General features: G+C 35.6%; 1 protein-coding gene and 1 long non-coding RNA gene across 8 annotated transcripts in view; one reads left to right on the top strand and one right to left on the bottom strand.

Annotated features, from left to right (window-relative positions):
- Window positions 1-5,302, bottom strand: part of LOC103880850 — a 60,874-nt gene extending 55,572 nt beyond the window's left edge. For all 3 annotated transcript variants that reach the window (XR_004181430.1, XR_004181432.1, XR_643074.4), the window contains exon 1: window positions 5,263-5,302. This is a non-coding gene — a long non-coding RNA (uncharacterized LOC103880850). The remainder of the gene's footprint in view (window positions 1-5,262) is intronic.
- Window positions 1-26,408, top strand: part of ROBO1 (roundabout guidance receptor 1) — a 1,151,573-nt gene that overhangs the window by 281,471 nt on the left and 843,694 nt on the right. The window lies entirely within an intron of this gene.

The following is a 26,408-nucleotide window of genomic DNA, read 5'->3' as shown; positions in this document are numbered from 1 at the left end:
ACAAGAAATTCAGACTTAATTCCTTGTCACTTTACACCTGTAGACGTTGGTCCACACTAAGAAATACATTTTGCCCAAATTACATGGTGCCAGGTTTTAGTATTTGCTTTTTTCCTAACTTGTAGTGTATGTCCATTAGACTCATATAACCATAAAACGACCCAAGAATATTAATATCAGAGAGTATTTATAAGTCAAAAAGATGTCAATTTTCCTAATAAGTTTGAAAATATTGTATGATATCATTTTGAGACAGCAATTCAGATTTTCAAAAGTAATACCATAGACGAGTACTTTTGTGTGTTTTTTATGATTTCTATTCTTTTATTGGTCACAGTTGTTTCATCACACACTGGAAATCATGATATATGGCATTTAATAATATTCACCGCAAGAAGACTTGTTATTGGTGTCATTCAAAGTCTCTGTCTTTATATGCACATTTTCTTTTGCATGATTTGGTCCAAAGTTAGGCTGAGCAATAAGCAGTCCAATTTGTTGTGACCCATTAAAGTGCTCTGTAAGTATTCAGATGATCTGATTATATTTTGAAGAAAAAAATTCCCCCTCCATTTGTTGGGCAAATGGAGGGGAAGAGACAGAGAATATTGAATATTAATTCATTTATTTCATGCAAATTATATTTAAAGTTATTACAATTTTACCTCTCAAAGATTCATTTTGATCATTTTTATTGATTCAGAATAAGTCTCATGATGTCTTTAAGTTTGACAGTGTTTTTATTTACATTTTTCTTTCAGTTAAAAAGAAAGCATTAATTATTTTTTATTCAGGAACAGCTAACAGAGGCTAAATGTATATCTTTCAGTTCAATAAAATGTAATAACCCATCTTAGATGACTCATTTTAACCTCTGAATTGCCTCATGTTTTCATTGGCTAACTTTTTAATATCTTCATAATTTTTCTTCAATTTTAAATTGTATTGCTTTTATAACACCTTGAGAGTTATTGTTCTCATTTTATATTTCTATAGGAAAAAATATACATAATCATTTCACATTAATAAAAGTCCTCCACTGTTAAATCTTGAGAAATGAGTTGTATATGTTAAAATAATCTTTGACCTCATAAGTTAATTTAATAGAGTAATGATATGTTCCCATATTTATTTATGGGCTTAGAAAATCTTCAGAAGCCTGAATGCCAGGTGACATGAGAAAAGGGTGAGGTGAAAGCTAAGAGTTAAAGCTGTCTTAATAACATATAACCTAAACGTAGTGTTAGGAGAATGAAAATTAAAGAGTCAGTTCAAACTTCAGCTCTACCACTGGTCTATACTCTTCACAGGTAAGATATAATAGAATAAAGGGCTTTAGAGAACAGAAAGCCGGCCTGTGGTGGTGGCTCATGCCTGTAATCCCAGCACTTTGAGAGTCCGAGGCAGGTGGATCACAAGGTCAGGAATTGAAGACCAGCCTGACCAACATGGCAAAACCCCTCTCTACTAAAAAACAAACAAACAAACAAAAAAAAAACAACAAAAAAAACCCAGAAAGCCATTGCAACAGTATTGTGGTCATTATCTATAATATCAATTCAACCAAAAATGTTGCACATGCTGTTATAGGGGAAGAAAAAATAATTTTCCCTCTACCCCCTCTGATTTCTCAGGAGGGACCCCTATAACAAGAAAAAATAAATAAATTAATTAGCCAACCAGAGAAATCAAACAGAAGTTTTCAAACATGTTTTGTTAAAAAACAAGTTTTTTAACTTCTTATACATGTTATGTATATTACACAGGCAATATCCAGGGAATTAGTAATTCTCCAAGAGGTTCCTGGGACCTCTATCATTTTCAACAAAGAACAATACACTTTTAGAGGAGTGACAAGACAAAGGAAAAGGACCTTGAGTCTCTAGGGGTGGGACATTGTGGGATGGCAAATATATGGGAAACGAATGGCAGGTAAAGGCCAGTTAGTAGAGTTTGTTATGTCGATCCCTCTGGTACTGTCTCCTGGATGATAAAGGTCTAAAGCTGTCTTTGCTGATCAACCTTTGTCCTTCCTAACAGAGGGGGAAGAAGGGATAGCTTTGCAAATTTTGTCTTACTTTTGGGCAGATAGGGAGAGAGCAGAGAGCGTTTTTGGATATCTGCTTCTTTTTATTTGACATTCATCTCAAAATAGTTCTTTTGCCAACGCGGCATATTTTGAGGTGGCATATTCTGCTGCCCTTCACTGGTAAAAACATATTTGAAACTACTGTGAATATAGGTATGCCCCTGAGCCCTACCTAAACATTTGCTGGGCAACCCAGTATTAGCACTTAATTGTGGAACTGATTTATATAAAGAGATATTCTGCTGTTAATTTGTTCATGTAACCTTTTTCCCCATCAAGCTATATTAGAAAAGTAGGCAATTTCTTAGGGATAGAGAAATAGAAGTAGTTCACAGTTAGGAAATAAGCAAGTAACTACAATGTATCATGATACAGACTAAAATAGAGGTACTTATTCTGGGAAATAGAGAATAAAAGTTTAACACTCTCTGGGGTGGCCAAGAGAGGTCTTGCAGGGCAAAGAAATCGCTAAGTATAAAGGAATCTCTTTATGTTTATCTTTGTACATTAAAGAAGACATGTGTTTAATAAACCACAGGGAGATCAAAATTGTTTTTATATAAGGGCATTATATACTAGGAACTATAAAAGTATAATAAAATATAAAATAACATTAAAATAAAATGTAATTATAAACTTACAAAAATAGACAATACTTTGTGAGACTTTACTATGCTAGTCACTCTTCTGAGACCTTTTATTGACTCTTCACCAAAGTTATCCTTGTTTTATAGATGCAGAAACAGCCATTGAGATAATAATAAAGAATAATATGTTTTCAAGGACATGTGATTGTTAGCATCAGAACTGGAATTGAAATTTGGGTTGAGTGGTTCCAAAGTCTCTACCTAAGGTTGTGAATGTGGTGAAAACAAGGCGGGAAAGATTAATGGAAAACGTTTGAAGACAGGGAAACATTCGGATATGGGACATGGGAAAGAGATTGAAAATGACTTCCAAACTCCTGTCTTCAAAGATAGGTACCATTGGTACTTTACCGAATATAGTATAAAGAATCGGACAGTATGGTGTTAGAGAGAAGAGTATGCACTAAGTTGGGGACATGTTAAGTGCCAACATGTGTCTGCAGTTGACAATATGTGGTGGCAGTCAGACCCCAAGTAGAACACAAAAGCTCTCTGTGCCTTACTTTCTGTATCTGCAAAATGGGGATGGAGTTGTTGTAAAGATTAAATGAGTTAATAATTGTAAAGTGCTGAGAACAGTGTCTGACTCACAGTATCTGTTATGGTTGTGGGTTAACAAAAAAGTGACAGGTATGAGCCTTAAACTGCCTCTAAAAAGAACAGAAGTGAACATTACCTTTTGTATTATGAAAGGCCATTTTCAAACTTGAAAATGCTTTGTTAACATTTAGTGTAGGAACTATGTATGGATTTTATTTTAATCTTTTGTAATAATGTCATTACTTATTCTAATATGTTTTCATATATATATGATTGTGATTATCAATTTAAAATTATAATAAATATCATCAACTTAGACTGATCAGAGAAATACTAGACAGAATTATAGATTATTTTAAGTATTTCAATGTTTTGAATTAAAGTGTACATTTTAATACCAACTATACTACCAAGAGAATTAATACAATGCCTCATTTTATCCAAAGCACTCATGCATGTAAACATCTTTTTATTCAACAAATATTTATTGATGTCTACTATATAGCAACTACACAGCTCAACACTATAGTAAGATTAGTACAATTAATATAGGGAAATCTCCTCCCTGAGAGAGTTCAGAGTCTTTCCTAAGAGTAAAGGCAGCCTGCTGGCCAGGCCGCGGGCCCGGGTAATCCTAGCACTTTGGGAGGCTGAGGCAGGCGGATCACAAGCTCAAGAGATCAAGACCATCCTGCCCAACATGGCGAAACCCCATCTCTACTAAAAATACAAAAATTAGTTGGGCATGGTGGTGCACGCCTGTAGTCCCAGCTACTCGAGAGGCTGGGGCAGGAGAACTGCTTGAACCTGGGAGGCGGAGCTTGCAGTGAGCCAAGATTGTGCCAGTGCACTCCAGCCTGGTGACAGAATGAGACTCTGTCTCAAAAAAAAAAAAAAAAAAAAAAGATAGTGCAATGATAGTGGTGTATAAACCATGTGATTTATCACAATATACTTAACCCATATTTATCCACTGGCCCTCAAGTATATTAGAGCACAGGAGAGAACTGTTACATGCATATTATGGCTTTTCAAATTAGCAGCAGACAACATCCCAAATTATGGCTTCTAAATTATACAACCATTCTTATTTCTAACTCTCAGCCAATTTTTAAAATATTTCAATCATTTTATCACCATATATATATACATTATATATATGCCTGAAATCCTTATTTGTGGCACTTATTTAATAACTAAGCTTTGTTATTATAGTGAGTATGTGACAGGATGACTTTAAATCTACAAGAATAAATAACATCTTTCCCGCAACACTTTAAGTATACCAGAATCAAAAGATATGAAATTTTCCACAGGGTTCTGCCTTCACAGAAGTGCTGACATCTGACAGTTTTCTTGGAAAATGACTGGACCTTTTATCAAGCAGAGAAATGGACAGTCTAGCACCTTTACGATCACTTTAAACATGCATCACCCCACTTTACAGACAAAAGTTTTAAGGCTCAAAAAGACTAGGAACTTGATTGATCCCCGTGGGGGATCTCTAAGACAAAGCAAACATTTAGGTCATCTGATCAAGGTCAGAGCTGTTTCTATCCTCAGAGGGAAGAGTGACCTTGGCTAACAAATGGTGTATTAAATGTTCCTCTCTATTGTGGTTATGTCCTTGAAAGCAGTTAGATCTCCTGATGCTTAAATGCCTTGTACCTCAAGGCTCAATCCTCAGTCAGACCCACACTTTTCTTCTCAATTCTCCCACTGAGAAAGCTTTCCTTCCCCAGTTTTCCACTCTCTCTTCTACATGAACTGCTCCCATATTAGAGATTTCTCTCCTGGCTTTCTTTTTGGTTCCCCCACCCCTCCGTCCCGCCCCAGATCCATGACTGTCTGCTAGGCACAGCCATGCTCATCTTAGCAATGCTTCAGTCAATGATAGACCACACATATGACCGTGGTCCCGTAAGATTCTTCATAATATCACAGCTTTCCTGCACATTTGCTATGTTTAGGTACACAAATACTTACCATTTTGTTACAATTCCCTGCAGCATTCAGTACAGTAACATGATTTACAGGTTTGTAACCTAGGAGCAGTAGGTTACATCATACAGTCCAAGTATGTAGTAGGCTGCAGCATCTAGGTTTGTGAATGTACCCTTTGTGATGTTCCCAGGACTTGTTTCCTTGGCATTCAGAGATACATGACTGCATTTTCATCTGAATGCAGTCATTTCTTCAGAGGCAAGTTATCAAAAACTAAACTCTTTGGCTTTTCCCAAAGCAAGGCTTACTGAAAACTCACTTTCACCCCCATTCAGTGGGACCGCAATTATTACACTCTAACACTCCTCTTTACTTTCCCCTTTACCTTGCTCTGTGTCATGACAGAATTAACAATCTTTCATTTCATCTGCCATTTTTCACAATGTCTCTGGATGGAGTCTTTGCTATCTGTGTTAGAAGTTATAAAAGATAGGGCAAAAATTATAATACCATGACATAAAGAAAAATAAAAATAAATATTGCTTCAAACAAAGAAGTTTATATATTTTACATGACACAACTGTGGTCAGTGGGCAGAACAGGGTGGGGAAGTCGCTCTATTCCACAAGAGTTCTCTGTGTAATTCCCTTTTGCTGTTTTAACACACCCTGTTGTTGAGGAGCTTGGCTCGGCCATGTTGCAGATTTCCAGCTGGGCAGCTGATTGCACAGCTAGAACAATTATTATAGAAGAAGAGGAAAATGGACTTGAGGATAAAATTAACTATTTATTCCACTGGTCAAACGCTGTTTCCTAAATAGACGTAAATATTATATCCTATCTTTATTTTGAAGTTTCAAGTCCAAGTCCAGTTCTACATCCCTCTATGTTTATCACGGTCCTTGGAAGGTCTGTGTTTTAGCATTTGCTTACCCATTTATTTTGCACTTATTTTATACTGTCTTACTTAGCAACCATGAAGTTCTTTATAAGTGATCCTTATTATTATTTATATGCATTCCTGCATTAGTCCGTTTTTATCCTGCTAACAAAGTCATACCGGAGACCGGGTAATTTATAAAGGGAAGAGATTTAATTGACTCACAGTTCCACATGTCTGGGGAGGCCTCACAATCATGCCAGAAGAGTAAGTGATGTCTTAGATGACAACAGGCAAGAGAGAATGAGAACCAAGTTTAAGGGGTCTGCCCCTATAAAACTATTAGATCTTGTGAGACTTATTCACTACCACGAGAACAGTATGGGGGAAACTGCCCCAATGATTCAATTATCTGCCACCAGATCCCTCCCACAACACATAGGACTTACGGGAGCCACAATTCAAGATAAAATTTTGGTGGGGACACAGCCAAACCATATCAATTCCCAAACAAATACTAAGTTTCTTGTAACAGGGAGTACATCTTCTACATCTTCACGTAGGTAGAGCCTAGCTGTGTATTATCCAAAATAAGTAATAAAATTATGCACAAAAGCTTAGTTTTGATTATGATACTGATGGAATCAATATTTTTGTCAGTGTCCTTACAAAGTACATGAGACGTAAATATAATATGTATGTGAATAAATGTATGAATAATTCCCAACTATTTATAAATTGAAATTTATAGGAATCCAGATCACAAAGATATGAAACCTTTTAAGGCAGTAGTAGGAGAAAGCATAGGATATATATTTTCTATGTCAAATTCACTTAAGAGTCATAATCCATCAGTTTATTTTCCATTTCTGTAAATCTCTTCTTTCACTTAATTTTTGTTATTTAGGAAAGTGTCCAGATTTTCATATTAATAAAAGAAAAGGCAATATAGCACATTCCTTTTAAATTTGATAGAAATAATACCAAAATGTCTTCTGAATTATGTTCAACTTCTCTAAGATTAAAAGCAAGGTCCAAGTGGCAAAATGAATAAGGTTGCCAGGGGACAAAATAACAATTAGAGATCAATAAAGATCAGTGTTGGCACTAAAAATGGTTCAAAAATTTTAAATATCAGTAGCACAGAATGGTCAGTTCAAGAAACTTGGCCATTAGGTATGAGAAACATTTGTTTATAAGGCATATTCCCATATTAGAGGCTCAAGCTAGTTGATAGACATGGGAAAGGAATGCATTAATAGACTAATTCTACCTCTTTGAAGCAGGCCAGTGTTTTGTAATGGAAATAATAGTCACAAAAGAGCTCCTAGGCTATTCACAGAATTATCTCTGCAGATGAAGTCATTGACAAATTGTCCACTTACACCTGGTTTTTATTTTTTTAATTAGGTGGTGCAAGAAATCACATAGTTTACAAAAGGTAGATAAAATTGTATTGGACAAAATTCAGCTGAGCTCCATTCTACTAATATCTTTATTTTTCGTTTGCAGAACAAAGGAAGCGAGTTCACTTTAAGTAGAAATTCCTCAGTCTTTTACAATTTCTGTTCATACTCTCCTTGGCATTTTCGTTGCAAGGCAGTCGATTTCTTTCTATAGATGGATTTCATTATTCAGGCTTCACCATCAGTAGAATACATTATAAATTATGCAGAATGTGATAATTAGTCGCAAGCAAGAATATAAATAAAACTGCATAACCAATAAAAGGCCATAAAATCTGGCAAGTAAAATTAGTTACTGTGTGTTAAAATAGGAAATGTATGGAGAAAAAAAAATTGATCTCACATGTCTTCTCTGTGCTGGAAAGAAATTGCTATATTACGCTTTCCCCTGGAATAGCATGTGTATAGCCTATTAGAAATAAAATAAAATCATATGTAATAGTGGTGATTTAGAATGATCTAAGGACAAAAGAACTATAGTCCCATGAAGGTAAATGGTTCTTTTGTTAAAGTAAAGTTGATAATATCCCCACACATAAACTAAACCAAGCTCCAATTTCTCAAATATGCATTGATTTCCGCAGCTAGTTTAAGTTTTGAAAATGACATTGAAAATCTTAATAATTTATATTTGTTAAGCCAACAACATGGGCACACACACATACACACAAATTCTTCTGTATATTTGCTGGAAATATCTATAGTGAAATGAGAGCAATATTGAACAAAAGGTAATACCAGTGTGTACAATAAGATGCGTTAAGTGAGAAAAAAAATTTACCTAGCCCATCTAGCAGAGCTTGATCGTAATCAGGGGAATAAATGCATATGAAGTGTGCCCATCTAGAAAGGAAAAGCTCTTTAGACCCATATTGATTTCAATATATCCCCTATATACTTGAGAAATAGTAATACAAAGGTTAAACCAAGGACTAGAATTCATTCGAATAATATATTGGAACATATTCTATAAGACCCAGTTCACTGCATCAAAGAATCAAAATGTGTGTATAAAATGTGCTCAATTATATCAAAAATGTCTAAATACTTTGAAAATGATTCCTGGTTCTAAATATTTGTAATGTTTCTTTAATAAGAGAGTATTTGGCATTCTGGCAATAAAATCCACTTTCAAAAATGTGTAAAAGAATTGTAGTTAAAACCCGGTAACACTGACCATGAAGATGAGTTGTAATTTTGCACAAAAAGCTTTTTCAGTACTTGCTATTGTGTATGTTTTTAGATTTATTTTTCCTTTCTTGTTATGGTTTGCTTAGATTTCGGTGTCCAAGTAGTCAAAATGACTAAGGTAAATGTACATTTTCTATTGAATTTTTTTTTTTTTTTTTTTTTTTTTTGAGACAGAGTCTTGCTCTGTCGCCCAGGCTGGAGTGCAGTGGCCGGATCTCGGCTCACTGCAAGCTCCGCCTCCCGGGTTCACGCCATTCCCGAGGAGCTGGGACTACAGGCGCCACCACCTCACCCGGCTAGTTTTTTGTATTTTTTTAGTAGAGACTGGGTTTCACCGTGTTAGCCAGGATGGTCTCGATCTCCTGACCTCATGATCCGCCCGTCTCGGCCTCCCAAAGTGCTGGGATTACAGGCTTGAGCCACCGCGCCCGGCCTCTATTGAATTTTTCAAAGGAAAACTAGGGAAAGCGAACTTGCGTGTGAAGGTGGCCTGAGCTGGTATACGTATATTGGACTAAATGTAGCACAGTTACATCACGGAATGTCTTATACTACTTATGCTCGGGTTCTAAAATATTGTTGATGAAAGATCTAGTTCCAGAAGACCAATTTTCATTTAATCAACATAACATTTGTATAAATTTTAAGGGATAACATTCTCTTAACTAAAGTAATAAGAATTAATCAGTGAGTTATTTGCAGGTCCATTAAAAATTAAGGCTTTTTTGATACTATGTATTTCCTATATCCATTACCCATCATGGTGAGGTAACTTTCCAAAGGTTTGACAGATATTTAGGTTCTAGGAGAGTGACTTCCAGACACCAGCTTTGGGCCGTTCTCCTATGCATCCTTCCTACTCTAGATCAGGGTTCTCCAACCCCTGGGCTGGGGACCAGTACAGGTCCGTGGCCTGTTAGGGACGTGGCCACGTAGCAGGGGGTGAGCAGTGAGCGGGCAAGTATTTCCACCTGAGCTCCGCCTCCTGTCAGACAGGCGAGGCATTGGATTTTCACAGGACCGTGAACCCCATCGTGAAGTGCGCATATGCAGGTTCTAGGCTGCATACCCCTTGTGAGAATGTAACTAATGCCTGACGATCCGAGGTGGAACACTTTCATCCCGAAACCATTTCCCCCCATACCCACATCCGTGGAAAAACTGTCTTTCACAAAATCCATCCCAGGTGCCAAAAAGTTTGGGGACCACTGTTCTAGATCATAGATTATTTACAGAGTGTGATTTACATTCCATTATCATTTATGTCTTGATTTGGGCAATAATTGTTTATGAAGTTCTGCTTAGAGCCTATGCTAAAAAGGGGAGTAATACAGACGTGTGTTATAATACAGTATGACTCTCAGATTCTTTCCCGATGTGCCTCTAGAGCACTCTGCATTTTCCTCACCTTAGTGGGGTATATATTATACTCTTCTGTTTTTGTTGTTGTTGTTGTTGTTATTTATTTGTAGTTTATTCTGGATTTCAGTTTATTCAGCCATAGTTGCCAAGTCAAAAATTGCTCCATTGCTTACCTAGCCGTTAAAAAATCTCAAGTTTCTGTGGTGTAACACAGTCATGCATGGGTCAGAGAAAGGCTGTTCTAAAGCGCTAAGCAAAGCTTCCTGGGAGAGCTAAAGAATGGTTCGTCAGTTCTACTGGCAGGTAGAGAACAGCAATGAAGAAGGCTTCATAAAGACAGGTAACACTGGAAATGATTTGAAAGGTGGTATGGGGATGAAGGGAATAAAAATGAGTAAAATAAAAAAGTGGACCCTGGAAGTACACGTTACATTCTGAAAAATTTAAATAATCCCCCCAAGCAGCTCAGGGTTTCTGGGAATCGAACAGCACATGGGGTTGGAACGGTGCTTTCCACGTAATCGACATGGAAAGAATTTCAACCGCACATGTTGAAATCCTCCAGGCACATAGTTCAGTAACTGTCTTATATTAACAAGCTTAACATGTAAGTCTTTTTTCTTTTTCTTTTTTTCTTTTTTTTTCTGTCTGCAGATTCAGTTCCAGGTTAAGCTGTATTTCTTAACCGTTGGTTATTGCTGAGTGCTTTCCATCTAGAATCAAAGGTAGCTTTATCAGGATTTGGGCCCCCAAAGAACATCAAGACATTTCTCTAATCCTCCAAGTCGATTGTTCAGCAACTCACCTTCCCTAATCAAAATCCTAGTTTTAGACCTTCACTTGATTATTTTCTTCTATAGATCCCGGGACAATTGCAGCCTTATTTGGTGCTTCCATTTGCTTTCACTTCCTGGTGACTGAACTGCAGCCAACAGAGTTATTATAAGTATTCTCTGTAGCATAAAGGGTAAGGCTATGACATATACAAAATGAAGACGGGGAAACATGCACTAATGTCTTTAAAAGTAGATTTAATTATTTGGATCAAGGTAGAGTCGCATATAGATTAATAATTTAATATAGATTGATTATTCAACTAATTTGTTAATGTTAAAAGCATGCATAGTCCTTTGGACAAGAATATTCCAGATAATCCTAAATCAGTAAGGAAATTGAATCCACGGACCTTAAACTGGTAAATGTACAATTATGAATCTTGTATAATAATTATATAATGTACCTAAACTTGATTTTTAAAGAAAAGTGTGTTTTAAAGTTGTCTAGATCTAAATATTATATATATCATTTGCCTGTAAAATCTGAGATTCAAAATGAAAAATTGTACCCAAATCCTTTGGTAAATTCTGCTTAACACAGCTTTTCTCCTCCTTTACCCAACTCGGTAAACATATAGATGTTCATCTTTGTGCGCTTTCCCACTTTTTTTTTTAATTTATTTTTTATTTTTAGTTTTTTCAGGGAAAATGTTTTTAAAAGCATCTTCTTGCATATCATAAGCCATCCCTCATCTGCACCTAATAAAAAAGAAAACAATGTTCAAGGACTTACTGTTTACCCCTTGTAAATCCTCATTATACCTATTCAAACTTGAGAGATTTAGAAGCTTGTTGGTGGAAATTTCCCAAGCAAAAGAGCAGATTCAACAGTTGAGATGAGATGTTTAGATACTTTTAAGTCCATTTTAAGCTGTTGAGGGTGATATATCTGGGTGATACAGATCCCCAAAATGTCTTTGAATAAAATGCAGTGAATTTGAGTACTTGAATAAAAATAACGATATGCCTATATTACCACTTACCTTGCTTGAAGTATCGCGTTTTCCAATTATGAGCATAACAATAAACCACAGTAGTATTAGCAGTACCAGTGACTTTGTTCCCAATCAAAATCACTGATTTTTTTTATTACATTACAGTTGCCGTAGATGTTTCAAGATATCACGGAAATTTGACGTTCTGCCACATATTAATTAATGTGCTAATAAAAGAGCACATATTTATCATAACATAGACTTAAGATATTTTCATTACCAAATTTTTTTTCTTCAACTTAAAAAACTATTTATTATTATTATTTTTGAATTTACATAGGTTATTGGGGAACAGGTGGTGTTTGGTTACATGAATAAGTTCTTTGGTGGTGATTTCTGAGATTCTGGTTCACTTATCACCCAAGCAGTGTACTCCTTCCCCATTGTGTAGTCTTTTATGTCTCACACCTTTCCCACCCTTTCCCCGAATTCTCAAAGTCCATTCTTCATTCTTACACCTTTGCATCCTCATAGCTTAGCTCCCACTTATGAGTGAGAACAAATGATGTTTGGTTTTCCATTCCTGAGTTACTTCACTTAGAATAATGGTCTCCAATTCCATCTAGGTTGCTGCAAATGCCATTATATCGTTACTTTTTATGACTGAATAGTATTCTATGGTATATATATATACACCACAATTTCTTTATCCACTCATTAATTGATAGGTATTTGGGCTGGTTCCATATTTTTGCAGTTGCGAATTTTGCTGCTATAAACATGTGTGTGCAAGTATCTTTTTCGTATAATGACTTCTTTTCCTCTGAGTAGACACTCAGTAACGAGATTGCTGGATCAAATGTTAGTTCTGCTTTTAGTTCTTTAAACAATTACTCCACACTGTTTTCCATAATGGTTGTACTAGTTTTCATTCCCACCAGCGGTGTAAAGTGTTCCCTTTTCACCACACCCATGCCAACATCTATTGTTTTTTAATTCTGGCTGTTCTCTCAGGAGTAAACTGGTATCGCACTGTGGTTTTGATTTGCACTTCCCCGGTCGTTAGTGATGTTGAGCATTTTTTCATATGTTTATTGGCCATTTGTGTATCTTCTTTGGGGAATTATCTATACATGTCCTTAGCCCACTTTTTGATGGGATTGTTTTTTTTTCTTGCCTATTTGTTTGAGTTCCTTGTGGGTTCTGGATAGTAGTCCTTCATCAGATTGTAGTATCATTCGAACTCCATTTATTTTATTGTATCCATTAATAATAATATTCCAAAAAGGCGATCCAAAGGCTTCACTAGTCTTCCAAAGAGTCTGTAGGTTAAAACGACAATGTAAGAAAACCTCTGCGAATGGAGCAAGCTCCCTAGTAAAGTCCAATTGCTACTCTTAATGATACCTTACTGTTTTGTTGTACTTAGGGGTTTACAAAGAACTCTTATGTACATTTTATGCCTTTGTTCTTAAAACTGTTTGTTCAAACTAGTGGGGAGGACCAGAGCATGCAAGCAATAAAGGGCATTTTCTGTAGAGAATTTAAACACAATAATAAAACCTACTAAAAATCATCCTCCTTACTAATGTCAACATATCTTGACAATTTTAAATAATATGGTAATAAAATATTCCAAAATACTCTCCTCCAAAAATGTTTTGTTCTATTCTAATCAATATTTGTGGCTATAATTTCTTCTGTGATTGCCATTATAGTTTAGTGCATAACTGAGGAATTTTCTGTAAGTTATTCAGACTTTATTGAGTTGTAATAATATATCTGGAAGCAGAAAATAAGAGCATTTTTATTTCTTACCCTTTAATAAACAATGTATTCAACGTGAACAGTAATACAAAGAACTCCCAGTTACAGAAGCAGAACCTCACCCAGGCTTATCTACATGTAGACTAAACAAAATGTTCATTTTGAGATAAAGTATGTAGTAGTTCAGAAATTTCCAAGCTCTCTTTGGATGCAGTTTGTCATTCTGACCCTTATGGTTCAAAACACACCTGCATTTAAAAGTTGATTTGATGTAAACAATTATAACTCAGTGAGAATAAAGATTTTTTTTTTTTTAAAGCAATTGAGTTGGCCGGGCGTGGTGGCTCACGCCTGTAATCCCAGCACTTTTGGAGGCCAAGGAGGGCGGATCACGAGGTCAGGAGATGGAGACCATCCTGGCTAACACGGTGAAACCCCGTTTCTACTAAAAATACAAAAAACTAGCCGGGCGAGGTGGCGGCGCCTGTGGTCCCAGCTCCTCGGGAGGCTGAGGCAGGAGAATGGCGGGAACCCGGGGGGCGGAGCTTGCAGGGAGCCAAGATGGCGCCGCTCACTCCAGCCTGGGCCACAGAGGGAGACTCCATCTCAAAAAAAAACAGAAAAAGCAATTGAGTTACTTTAATACTATCATGCCTTTGGAGTATCTATTCATTTCATGACTATTACTGAAAACAATTTCGTTATATACAGTTGGACATATTAAAATGACTCATTTGGGATGTCAAATATAAGCTGTATCCTTCCTGAGACAGTATCAGCAGGTTTTATTTCTCCCGGTTTTCCTAGATAGTGTTACCTTTTCCAAAATCACCTAGCAATTAAGGAACAGAAATTAACAAAAAACAAATCTGATTTGCTAGGCTAGTGTTCTTAGGCAACATGCTAATAGATCTTTCATAGAAAATGCACTTTATTGTCAAATAAATTAGGAAAATACAAGGTTATACAAATTTATTTAGAATAAAGTTTAAAGATTCTTTAAATATATTGTATTATACATCCTAAATCTTCAAGGAGTAGGTTGGTGTTTCACCAACTTATTTGAAGCACAAATTATTTCTTTTTTTTTTCAAAAATAATTTCCTAAATCTAATTTAACACCATGCATAAGACAAACAAAAGATGTTTTAAAATTTATGTGTGGCCTTCCTAAAGTACAAAGTAAGGAGATGTTTTAATAGCTAATGCTACCTAACATTCAATGAGCACTTACCATGTACTCTTTTGAGAACTTTGCATTTATGTTTCCATTCAACCCTCACCTAACCATCTGCAATAGATGCTATTACCTCAATTTTTAAAAATGAAATAACTGAGACATATCAAAGTAATAGGACTTGTCCCATGCCAGAGAAAAACTAAAAGTGAAAACAAGATTGCAGCCTAAAAAGCCAGCATGCTTCACAGATTTTCAATTATTGTTTAAAAATTTATGATGTCTGACATGTTGCTATGTAAAATTTTTCTTGTGGTATACAGTCACTTAGAGATTCACTTAGCACATGAGTGACTCTCTTACTAACACTTTGGAGTTTGTACACACTTGAAGATTGTCTTTACTACAGACATCTAAATGGGATCTTGTATAAAGCTTGAAAGAGCATGAGGTCATTTGTTTTTGACTAACATGTATCTAGCTTCTGCAACTGGAGAAAGTTGAACAGGTCACTGTCCTTATCTGTAAAATGAAATAATTCATAATATATTTGTTAATATTAATAATTGTAAGATAAAAATACTTTATAAACTATTAAACACTTCACACGCATGAGCTGTGCTTTACTCATTTTGCTGTTTTCAGAACTCACACATATTTCTTAGACATATAATTTATTGCTCTCTGGCTAATGGGAAGCTGGTATTCGGTATGAAATGCATAATGTAGTCCTGGATATAAAGAGTAATTTTTTTTTCTGTTTATTAAGGGTATGCTTATTAAACTATTTAGGATTTTTATTCTAAATCAAGAATGTATTAGTATCCTAGGGCTGCCATTACAGATTAAAACAACCTTTGTATCTTAAAACAATTGAAAATTATTGTCTCAGAGTTCTGAAGGCCAGAAGTTCAAAAAGGAATTAAATTACATTAATACTATTATTGTCTTGGAGTATTTATTCATTCCATGACTATCACTGAAAATAATTTTGTTGTGTACAGCAGGAGGTATTAAAAATGATTCATTTTGGATCTCAAATATAAGATGTATCCTGCTGAGACCATTTCAGCAGGTATTATTTCTCCTAGTTTTCCTAGATGGTAAGACCTTGTCAAAAATCACCTAGCAATTAAGGAACAGAACTTAACAAAAAAACAAATCTGATTTGCTAGGCTAGTGTTCTTGTTTATAACCAACGTGCTAATACAACCCTAGGTAGAATTGGTTCCCTCTGGAATCTCTGAGAGACCATTTACTTCATGGTGCTCTCCTAGCTTCCAATGCCTGCTGGCCACCCTTGGCATTCGTTGGCTTGGGCTGCATAACTTCAGTCTCTGCCTCAGTCTTCACATGGTCTTCTCTCTGTATCTGTCATAGGCCTGTGTCTCTCCAATCTCCTACTTTCTCTTATAAAGAACACCAGTCATTGGAGTTAGGGTCCAACTTACATATAAAACACCTGTATCTTAATTATGTCTGCAAAGACTTTACTACTTCCAAATAGGGTTTCATTCACAGGTACTAGAGGGTAGACTTGGGTATATCTTTTTGGATATACCCACTTGTGTTTTAATTCAGTGTGTCCACTTCTGTCTTGAACACTCTCCCACATCCACTCTCACTCCCTAGCACCTTCCTCTCACCTAGCTAATACCTAATTTTCCTTTAGTTCTTAGTTTAAAAGCTCGTCTTTCAAGAAGAACTATCTAACCCCCAGATTAGATTAGATAACTCATGATAGTAAATTCTAAGCCATCAAACCTTAATTATTATAATATTCCTTTTTTAATGGTTGTCTTCACCAGACAGAAGCTTTGGTTGACCAGGAAACCATCTCACATTTATATTCCTTGTGACAGCTAAAAGCCAAGCACCAAGAGAGGACTCTATCCATAGTAATTTAATGAAACCCAAATAAAATTAGTTTTTAAATTTCCCCAGAAAATGAGTTTAAGAGTTAAAATAATAAAGTTGCATTTTGGTTTTGCTCTTCTTCTTTGCTTAAGGAGCTCACCAACTCCTAACGTTTGAAATATCTCAAAGTAGTACCTCTTCTCTCATCAATACCTGAAGTCCTTAGCTCTGGTTCAATGACTACTTTTAATATGTCTGTATGATATATCCTAGTATGATAAAGTAGGTGAGTTCCACTTAGAAGAATAATTTACTCAGACATAAATCAAAAGTCATATTTGTTATTGGATATATTTAAGGATTGACCCCAGATTCTTGGATAGGCCTAAAGAGGGACATCTGACTTCTGGGTTCTTCTAAAATTGTCTATTTCTTGGCCCCCTCTGAATCTCTAATTCTAAAATCTAGGAAGTATGACATTGAGCAGGATTGTGGGAAATTGCCCATGAGGTTGGAGGGAGAGAAATCCATATCAATCAGGTCATTTCTGATTAATAGGTTTTCTCTTTAAAAAACACTCCCATGCATTCATTTGGGCACACATTTTCTACTCAGTGTTTCTTCCTGGATAAATTTTTTATTATTAATATTATTTTTATTATACTTTAAGTTCTGGGGTACACACGCAGAACATGCAGTTTTGTTACATAGGTATACACATGCCATGGTGGTTTGCTGCACCCATCAACCCGTCATCTACATTAGATATTTCTCCTAATGTTATCCCTCCCTAACCTTCCACCCCCCCCAACAAGCCCCGGTGTGTGATGTTCCTCTCCGTATGTCCATGTGTTCTCATGGTTCAGCTCCCACTTTTGAGGGAGAACATGCAGTGTTTGGTTTTCTGTTCTTGTGATAGTTTGCTGAGAATGATGGTTTCCAGCTTCATCCATGTCCCTGCAAAGGACATGAACTCATTCTTTTTTATGGCTGCATAGTATTCCATGTTGTAGATGTGCTACAGTTTCTTTATCCAGTGTATCATTGATGGACATTTTCAAGTGTGATGAAAAGGAATCAAAATTTTTGTAAATTCAGAAGACCTTGGTCAAAGAAAATTTGAAATTTTTAAAAATAATTTTTTATAGGAGTAAACCATGTTAGTCATTAATAATGAACCTCCAGTTTCTTGCTTTAACAAACCACCACTAATGCAAACCTATATGATGATTCTTTAACATAATATATTGAGAAAAAAGATATCTTTTTAGCTTATTAAATCAATGAATTCATAATATATCTAATATAGATAGAAATTAATACTATATGCTGAAGCATGAGGTATAGTCTGCAAATATTTTTTCCAGTTTTATAGGTTGTCTCTTTGCTCTGTTGACTGTTTTCTTTGCTGTGCAAAAGCTTTTTAGTTTAATATAATCCCATTTATCTATTTTTTATTTTATTGCCTGTGGTTTTGAGGTCTTATCCAAGAAAATTGTTGCCCACTGTAATGTCATAAAGCATTTCCCCTGTGATTTTTTTTTCCCAGTGATTGTATAGCTTTGGGTCTTACATTTGAGTCTTTGATACTTTTGATTTCATTTTTGTATATGGTGAAAGATGAGGGTGCAGTTTCATTCTTCAGCCTGTGGGTATCCAACTCTTCCAGCATCATTTATTGAAGAGACTTTTCTCTCCCAAATTGTGTTCTTATCACATTTGTTGAAAATCAACTGGCTTCTGATTCTACTCTACAGGATATACACAATAAATCAATATCATTTTATTATAATTGTTCATTAAATCCTTGAAGACAAATATCCTCAGAATTTAAAAAAATATTTACTGTATTAATCTGTTCTCATGCTGCTAATAAAGACACATGTGAGACTGGGCAATTTAAAAAGGAAAGAGGTTTAATTGACTCACAGTTCCACATGGCAGGGGCAGGGGGAGCTTCATGGCAGAAGGTGAATGAGCAGAAAAGTCACATCTTCCATGGCGGCAGACAAGAGAGCTTGTGTAGGGGACAAGCTCTCTTTTACCATTTATAACACCATCAGATCTCTTGAGACTTATTCACTACCACAAGAGCAGTATGGGGGAAAGTGCCCCCATTATTAAATTATCTCCACCTGGCCCCACCTTTGACACGTGGGGATTATTACAATTCAAGGTGAGATTTGGGTGGGGACACAGCCTAATCACATCAATTCCCTTAAAAACATTTAACAGTTTTTAAAAACTCTTTCTCATAGTTCATTGTTGCTCCTTCTCAGCCACTTCTCCATTCTGGACACTTTATATGGATGTCCTATTCCAAAATACTATATTTTTAAATGACCAATCGTTGGCTTCGATCCTGGTACTGACACTTTTTTTTTAACCCATATAAAAGAAGAAAAAAATTGTCCTTAGTTCAGATTGTTGTAACTTTGTTTTAAGAGCACTTCTATTTTAAAATAAAGTAGATTTGCCAAAATATAATACATATTACCAACATTTATTAGGTGCTAACTATCTTAGTGTTGGTTGTATGTTATTTCAGTCATTTCCTCCTCACAAGTCATGTGAAATGATTTTCTTCATTTTATAGAAAAGAAAATTAAACTTAGAGTAGCCAAGAAAGCTGCCCAGGCAAGCACAGTTTTGTGGCAGGGTTGAAGTTTAAATCCAGCTGCTGATTTCTACCCAAAGCTCATGATATATATGAATGTTGTACCTACATTTCTTCTTAATTTTAAAGTCAATTTTTTCAGGTCATTCAATTTTAAAGGCAAACCCATAGCAATCCCTCCTTTTAAGTTTTGTTTTTGTTTGGTGTTTTGCTTTTTATTTCCTATAGTTCCATCACCATCATAACTTCTAACCTAATCATAATTTCCAGTTACTTCTCATTGTTTCGGTTTATACTAATCTCAATTCATTCCTTATACTGCTTCCAGATTAACCTGCATATTGATTTTTTGCTAATTTTCCAATTCTATAAGTTCTGGTAACTTTCTTGATAACTTGCGCACTCACTCTTTAGTCTTTCTAAATTCTTTATAAACCATTCTTTCTCCCTCAACTAAATGTATGCCCCATTATTTTCCAATAGAAATTTGCCACTGATAAACTGATTTCTACTTTGACCTGTTCACATTCACTGAGTCGTTTTACCTTCCCATTTTGTCTTGTTAGTAAGTTGTTAAGTAGATTTTAAGTACTTGCTGAGTGCCAAATGCTTTTTTTTAATGAAATTTGCATGCATGATCTCATTTAGTCTTCACAACACTTCTATGAAACAAAGGAAAGGGTCAAGGTAATTAACATTTATTATACTCTTATATTTACCTTTTAAAATTAAGAGAGACTAAAATTATCTCTTTCCATCCTCAATATGACCCAAACTAACACACCGAGAAGTTTAAGGGCTTCCCTAAGCAATCAGTGAAAGACTGAGATTGGTTTAATGAAGGTCTGTACAAATCCAATTCCAGGTTCTTCTCATTTCGTATTTTCTCCTTGGAGGCAGGAACTGGTCATTCTCATATTTTATCATTGCTTCATACAGTATATATTTATTTTAGGGGCTCAATAAAAAATTGAATGATTGCTATTTTCCTTCATGCTATTCCCACTGTTTGTTCAAATTCTGGTTTCAAGTTCTATTTCTTTGATTAAGCTTCTCACTTACACAGAGGTACCTTTCTCTTGATTACATGTGACTTACATCTAATAATTAATATATTTAGTTACTATGAATTATAGGGCAAAGTAGGTAGCATGGCCTCTGACCCGATTGTTCAAATCCTGTTGTGCCATGTGACTTGAAAAAGCCACTTAACTTCCCTGTGCCTCAGTATTCTCATGTGTAGAATATGGATAATTATAGTACACTTTTCAATTGTTAAAAATATTAACAAAGAAGTAAAGATTTCTAAGAGGCTTAGAACGAAGTCTCACATAGTATAACAAAGGATGTACTCAGCATCAGGTACTTTAGGTATTGGGGCTATGACAGTGAATGAAATCAGTAGCATTCTTATTTTCGTGGAACTTTTAGTCTGCCACTTAAATGCTACTGGTTTGTGTCATTATATATTTGTTTTATGAGTCCAGCTTGTCTTTCTGTCAATGTGTGAAGCTTCTAGAACTAGTAAATTAGTCCAGACTTTGCTCCCACCTGTGCTTAAGCACAGTAGGAGGCATATGATAGGCGTTCAATGAACCCTTTGGCTGTTTGTGCTGGTGAGATGGGGGGTTCCCTAACCTCTGCTCACAGGATGTACCACAGGGGTGTGACTCGTCTGTTCATCTGTTGGTCTTTGTGCTCAAACTCCTTACAGGAGGGGGAGCAGGCAGGTGAGCCAGGGTGAGCGCTTTCAGGCTGTTGCCCCATGACAGTGTGTAGGGGTGTTACAACGTTCCTTTAGCCCTGCCAGCCAGGAATAGCTGAAGTGTTCAGCTCAGTGCCCACTTGCTACCCAGGTTCTTGTCTGGCGTCCAGGAAGAATCAGGTCACATGGACAAATGGAAGGCTGGTAAATGTGAGGGATTTTATTGCCAGATGGAGTTGGCTCCCAGTGGGATGGGTGGTGAGCCTGAAAGGGGATGGAGTGCGAAGACAATCTTTCTCTGGAGTTCCACTGTCCCACAGCCAATCTCCTCTCCAACCATCCTTTTGACATTCAGACACTCCTCTTCTCTCCTTCTCTATCATGTTGCCCTTCTGTTCCTTTGTTCTTCTGCTTGTCTGCTCATGGAGCCTGGTGTCTGGGCTTTATGTGGGTATGGGAGAGGGGTTTGTGCAGGGCCAAAAGACAACATTTGGGCACAAAAACAGGAATGTCTCTTCCCATTTAGGGTCATGGGTCTCCAGGCTTGAGGGTGGGGCCTTTGCCAGGGAACTGCCCTCTTCTACTCAGTGTGTCTGTCTTCCATCTATTTCACTGGTGCCAAAGTAAGCCGAGAACAGTTTAGAATCATGGTCTAAGGTACATTACCCAGGTCAATATCCATTATCAAACACCTTTCCCCCTGGATTTTCTTGCATGCTTCTTGGGACTGTGCTGTTGCAGAGATGTGTCCTTCATGAAGAAGAGGCTCTAACTTTCCTACAAAGAGCAAACATTTACCTTTAGGGAATTACTGCATTTTCCCACTAGTGCCACGTGTCTCTTCCAGAGCAATGTCTTCCAATATTGGGTTGGTATTACTAACCTTCATTTTGTGTTCTTTTTTAGATGAACTGATTCTTATCCCTTAACCTTTACTAGTATCATAGTTTCCACCCTCTTAGTCATTTTGACCAAGCTTCCTCTGGATATATTCCAATCAATTCCTGAAATAGTCCTGCTCTTGAAGAATACAGAGAACACTATTTTTGATACCATTTTGCAAAGGTAGATATTGACACCAAAGTATTATGAGTTGTACTAATTGATTTCTCTAAGTAAATTAATAAATCATTTTTAAGTGAATTAACATTTTTCTGGCAAACACCAAAAGATATAGCATATAGTCACTCATTATGCTACCAGTTTCTCTTAAATGGCTCATGTCTGAGATGCTTTATACTCTAGTACCTGCCCTACTGAAAAACACCTCTAAGATCCACTTGAATCTACTAATTAGGTGGATACATCAGGCTCCTTGCCTCTAGATTTAATATATTACCTGATAGAACTCTTCTTGTAATTTAACAATAATTATTGAGCTTCATTGTACTCTTAAATAAAAAGCTATCTCATTTAACTTGTGAAATGAGCTATAGCAATCTCTTTGTCTTTCAAATCAAAAGGGACAATCTGTCTAGGCTTCGTAGGTGCTATTTGTCTTTGAAGAAATTTAAAAAGAATTATAACTAAAATACAAGGACAAATGTACTGCACAAATAGAAATGACATGCGTTTTTCAACTAAGATTCATATGACCATTTAGACAATACCACTGAAAACATTATTTCTTAAAGGAAGCCATACATTGTTGTAAATGTCACTAACTATAGTCTGTATTCTTTCAAATATCTGTATGTAAACTAAGCAGATGCATTTTGTCAAATATACATTCATATCCTTCAGCAGTAAAGACAATCTCTTGGTCACAGAGAAAATAAATAAATGTCAATTTCAGGGAGGTTTGGGGTGGATCTCAACATTTTAAATTTAGACACAAGTGTTTTTTTTTCAGAAGAGATTGCAAATATTAATACTAATTCATTATCATATATCATATCATAAGCCGCCTAGAGTGAAGATTGTTTAAAAATGACCCTTAGAAAAATGAAAGAGCATTCTAATTATTATTGTTGTAGTTTATATTATTGGAAGCTGATAATTTTCTGAGGGAAAAATTAATGAAGGAGTAAAAAGATAAACTTTTATATGATAAATAATGAGAGTCTTCTAGTCCATTAAGAAATGTTCCAGGAATTTAACCCTGCTTATGTAAGAAAATTTACGTATATGAAAAATACATTTTCTTGTGACTCTGGAGAATTTAGTCAGGTAAATAATTTTAACAAAAGACCTTCTACATTGCAATGGGCAAACTACTTTAAAAATATTTTAGAAGCAATCAAGGTCACAGTGAAATTAGTAAATCATTATACTCAAAATCTACTGATAAATAATGAAAATACTTCAAAGAATTGACCAAAATGAATCCCAAATTACTGGACAGGTATATTATATCCAACAATGAAGTAAATATTTAATTTGATATAAAAACATTATATTATTTGAGAATTCAAAAAGTTAACACATTTTGAAGCAGAGTAACATGAAAGTTTCTGAACAATTGGTTAATCTTGTAGACAAAATGCGTAACCAGCATAATAAATGAAAACACCACTAAGAAAATGAAATTGGAAGAGGTAAATGATAGTGCCTGAGGGGATCTTTTTTGCGAGAGTTCTGAGTGGAGACAGTTTAGAGATCCAGCTAGCATTCCAAGACAATCACTGTTAAAACAGACTATTAATAAATAATGTTATTTGTTTTAATAGGCACCCCTGTTACATCCATGAACAGATAAAGATATCCTCAGTATTTTCATAGAAAGTGCTTAAAATATAATTTATACAAAATGTTTATGCAAAACAACAGGAAAAAAAGCAGTTGGTCCAGCCTGAATTCTATGTATCTGTTATTAAGAATACGATTCAAGTTTAATTAGGCATGCCCTTAGAATTCTACTTTCTAAACACAACAAAAATGTCACACATTCTTTAAGGATTAGGGCCCTCTCTCCTCTTTGCTTTCTAATCCCGAGGAGGTGCCATGAGTCTACAGCTGCCCAAAGACTTTGCTATGTGATTAAAGCCAGAAGAGCTGCTGGAAGATTAGTGTTATGTGCAGAGTACCTGCACCTATGAAATAATTAATGCCTGCTTTTGTAAAATTTTTCACAGAGAGTATTGATCATAATCCTTTCTTCAAAAGCCATAGCACATAAGTGACAAAAAGTAGATCAATTTAAGTTCATCAAAATTATAAAATTTGTGTAATAATGGACTTCATCAAGAAAGTAAAAGATGACAAATAATGGGAAAAATATATGCAAATCTGTAACTGATACAGAACTTGTATCCAAACAATATAAAAAATATTTAAAACACAAATAATTTTTTTAAATGCACAAAGGATCTGAATAGATGTTTTTCTAAAGAAGATATACAATGGCTGATAAGCACATGAAAAGATGTGTAATATCATTAGGGAATTGCAATTCCAAACCCAAACGAGATATCCCTTCACATCCACTAGGATGACTATAATGAAAAAGGCAGATAATAACAATAGTTAGCAAGAGGTGGAGAAATTGGAATAGTTATGCGGTGCTGGTAGAAATTTAAAATAGTGCAACCGCTTTGGAAAACTGTTTGACAGTTCCTTGATTAAATAGAGAGTTGCTATGTGACCCAGACATTCCACTCCTAGTTGTATATTCAAGCTAAATGAAAATGTGTGTTAACACACAAAAAACTTTTACACAGATGTTTATAACAGAATTATTCATAATAGTCAAAAAGTGAAAACAACCCAAGTATCAATTAACTGGTGAATGGACAAATATCATACATTTAGACTGTGTTTTGGAGTCAATAAAAGGGAATTAAGAACTGATGCGTGCTACAACATGGAAGAACCTTGAAAATATTACATGAAGTGAATGAAGTGACTCACATAAAGATCTTATACCGTATCATTCCATTTATATGAAACGTTTGGAAAAGGCAAATCTATAGAGATGGAAAGGAGACGATTGTTTGCTTAGGTCTAGTGGGAATGGACATGAATGAGTAATGACTGTTAATGAGTTTGAGTTTCATTTTAGCATGTGAAAGTGATCTAAAATTGATTACGGTGATGGTTGTACAATTATTTAATATAATAAAAACCATTGGGTTGTATACTTTAGGTGAATTGAGAGGTTTGTGAATTATATAAGAATAAAACATTTTAATTGTAAAAATGTTATATCATACATTTCCAGACCGCCATCAGTTCAACTATTTCAGTATTCTTTTAATGAGAATAATTATTAATATGGGCTTAAGGATTATTCACTGTTTGTTTGGATTGTACTGTCTTTTTTGGTTAGTAGATTCTTCCAAATGCTATGCTATAATAAAGTTACCATCTAAAGTTGACTTCAAGCTAATCTATGTGGAAATAACCCAGCAGAAAAATAATCAAATTTTAAAAGCAACTTCCTTCTTTCTTTTAACTGTCTACATTTCTTAAATTGCGGGAGAGGGGCACATCACTTGAGTAATGATGCATTTCATTACAGTTGCTTGAAAAGGTTTTTTGTTTTGTTTTGTTTTGCGCCATCTTGGCTCCCTGCAAGCTCCGCCCCCCGGGTTCCCGCCATTCTCCTGCCTCAGCCTCCCGAGGAGCTGGGACCACAGGCGCCGCCACCACGCCCGGCTAGTTTTTTGTATTTTTTAAGTAGAGACGGGGTTTCACCGTGTTCGCCAGGATGGTCTCGATCTCCTGACCTCGTGATCCGCCCGTCTGGGCCTCCCAAAGTGCTGGGATTACAGGCTTGAGCCACCGCGCCCGGCCTTGAAAAAGTTTTGACAGTGATTAGACAATAAGAAAGAAAGTTAACATACCAAGAAAATTCAGAAATAGAAATGACATGAACATTAAATAACTTGACATTAAAAACATTCTGTATCTTAAAATTGTTAGATAAACCAGGAACCATGTCTAAAGTACAGCAATAGTGTATCTACGTGTACTGTATGCAGTTTGCGTAAATAGTAACATGGATTTCTATTTCACAGGTGACAGTACACCACAGATTTTCATTAATTCATCCACTCACTTCTTTATTCATAAAACTGAATGCTAACTACATGATAAAATCAGACAGGTACAAAAAATACAAGATGATTAGAGTGTAGATACTGTTTTCACACTGCCAGCAAACTTCAAAGCTGTGTCTGATTTCCTAATGTTGCACTGAAGGAGACTTGTTTGAAAAGCTGTATATTCTTTGTATTATTTCATAGGTAACTTTATTTTCTTTCCAAAAGTGCTTCATTGTCTAGTAATTCTGCACAAAAGTGCTTCATTGTCTAGTAATTCTACATAACTTTAAAAAATTTACTTGTCTTTTAAAAGGTTACACATATAGTCCCTCCTCTCCATTGTCATTTGATGTGTTACCTCATATTCTATTATCAAACAGTGATTTCTTAAAATCTACTCTACTACACAA

This window comes from Papio anubis, chromosome 2 (genome assembly GCF_008728515.1).
Source record: "Papio anubis isolate 15944 chromosome 2, Panubis1.0, whole genome shotgun sequence".
In the NCBI taxonomy this organism is placed as follows: domain Eukaryota; kingdom Metazoa; phylum Chordata; class Mammalia; order Primates; family Cercopithecidae; genus Papio; species Papio anubis.
The sequence above is the reverse complement of the archived record's forward strand: the minus strand, read 5'-3'. Positions and strand labels throughout refer to the sequence as shown.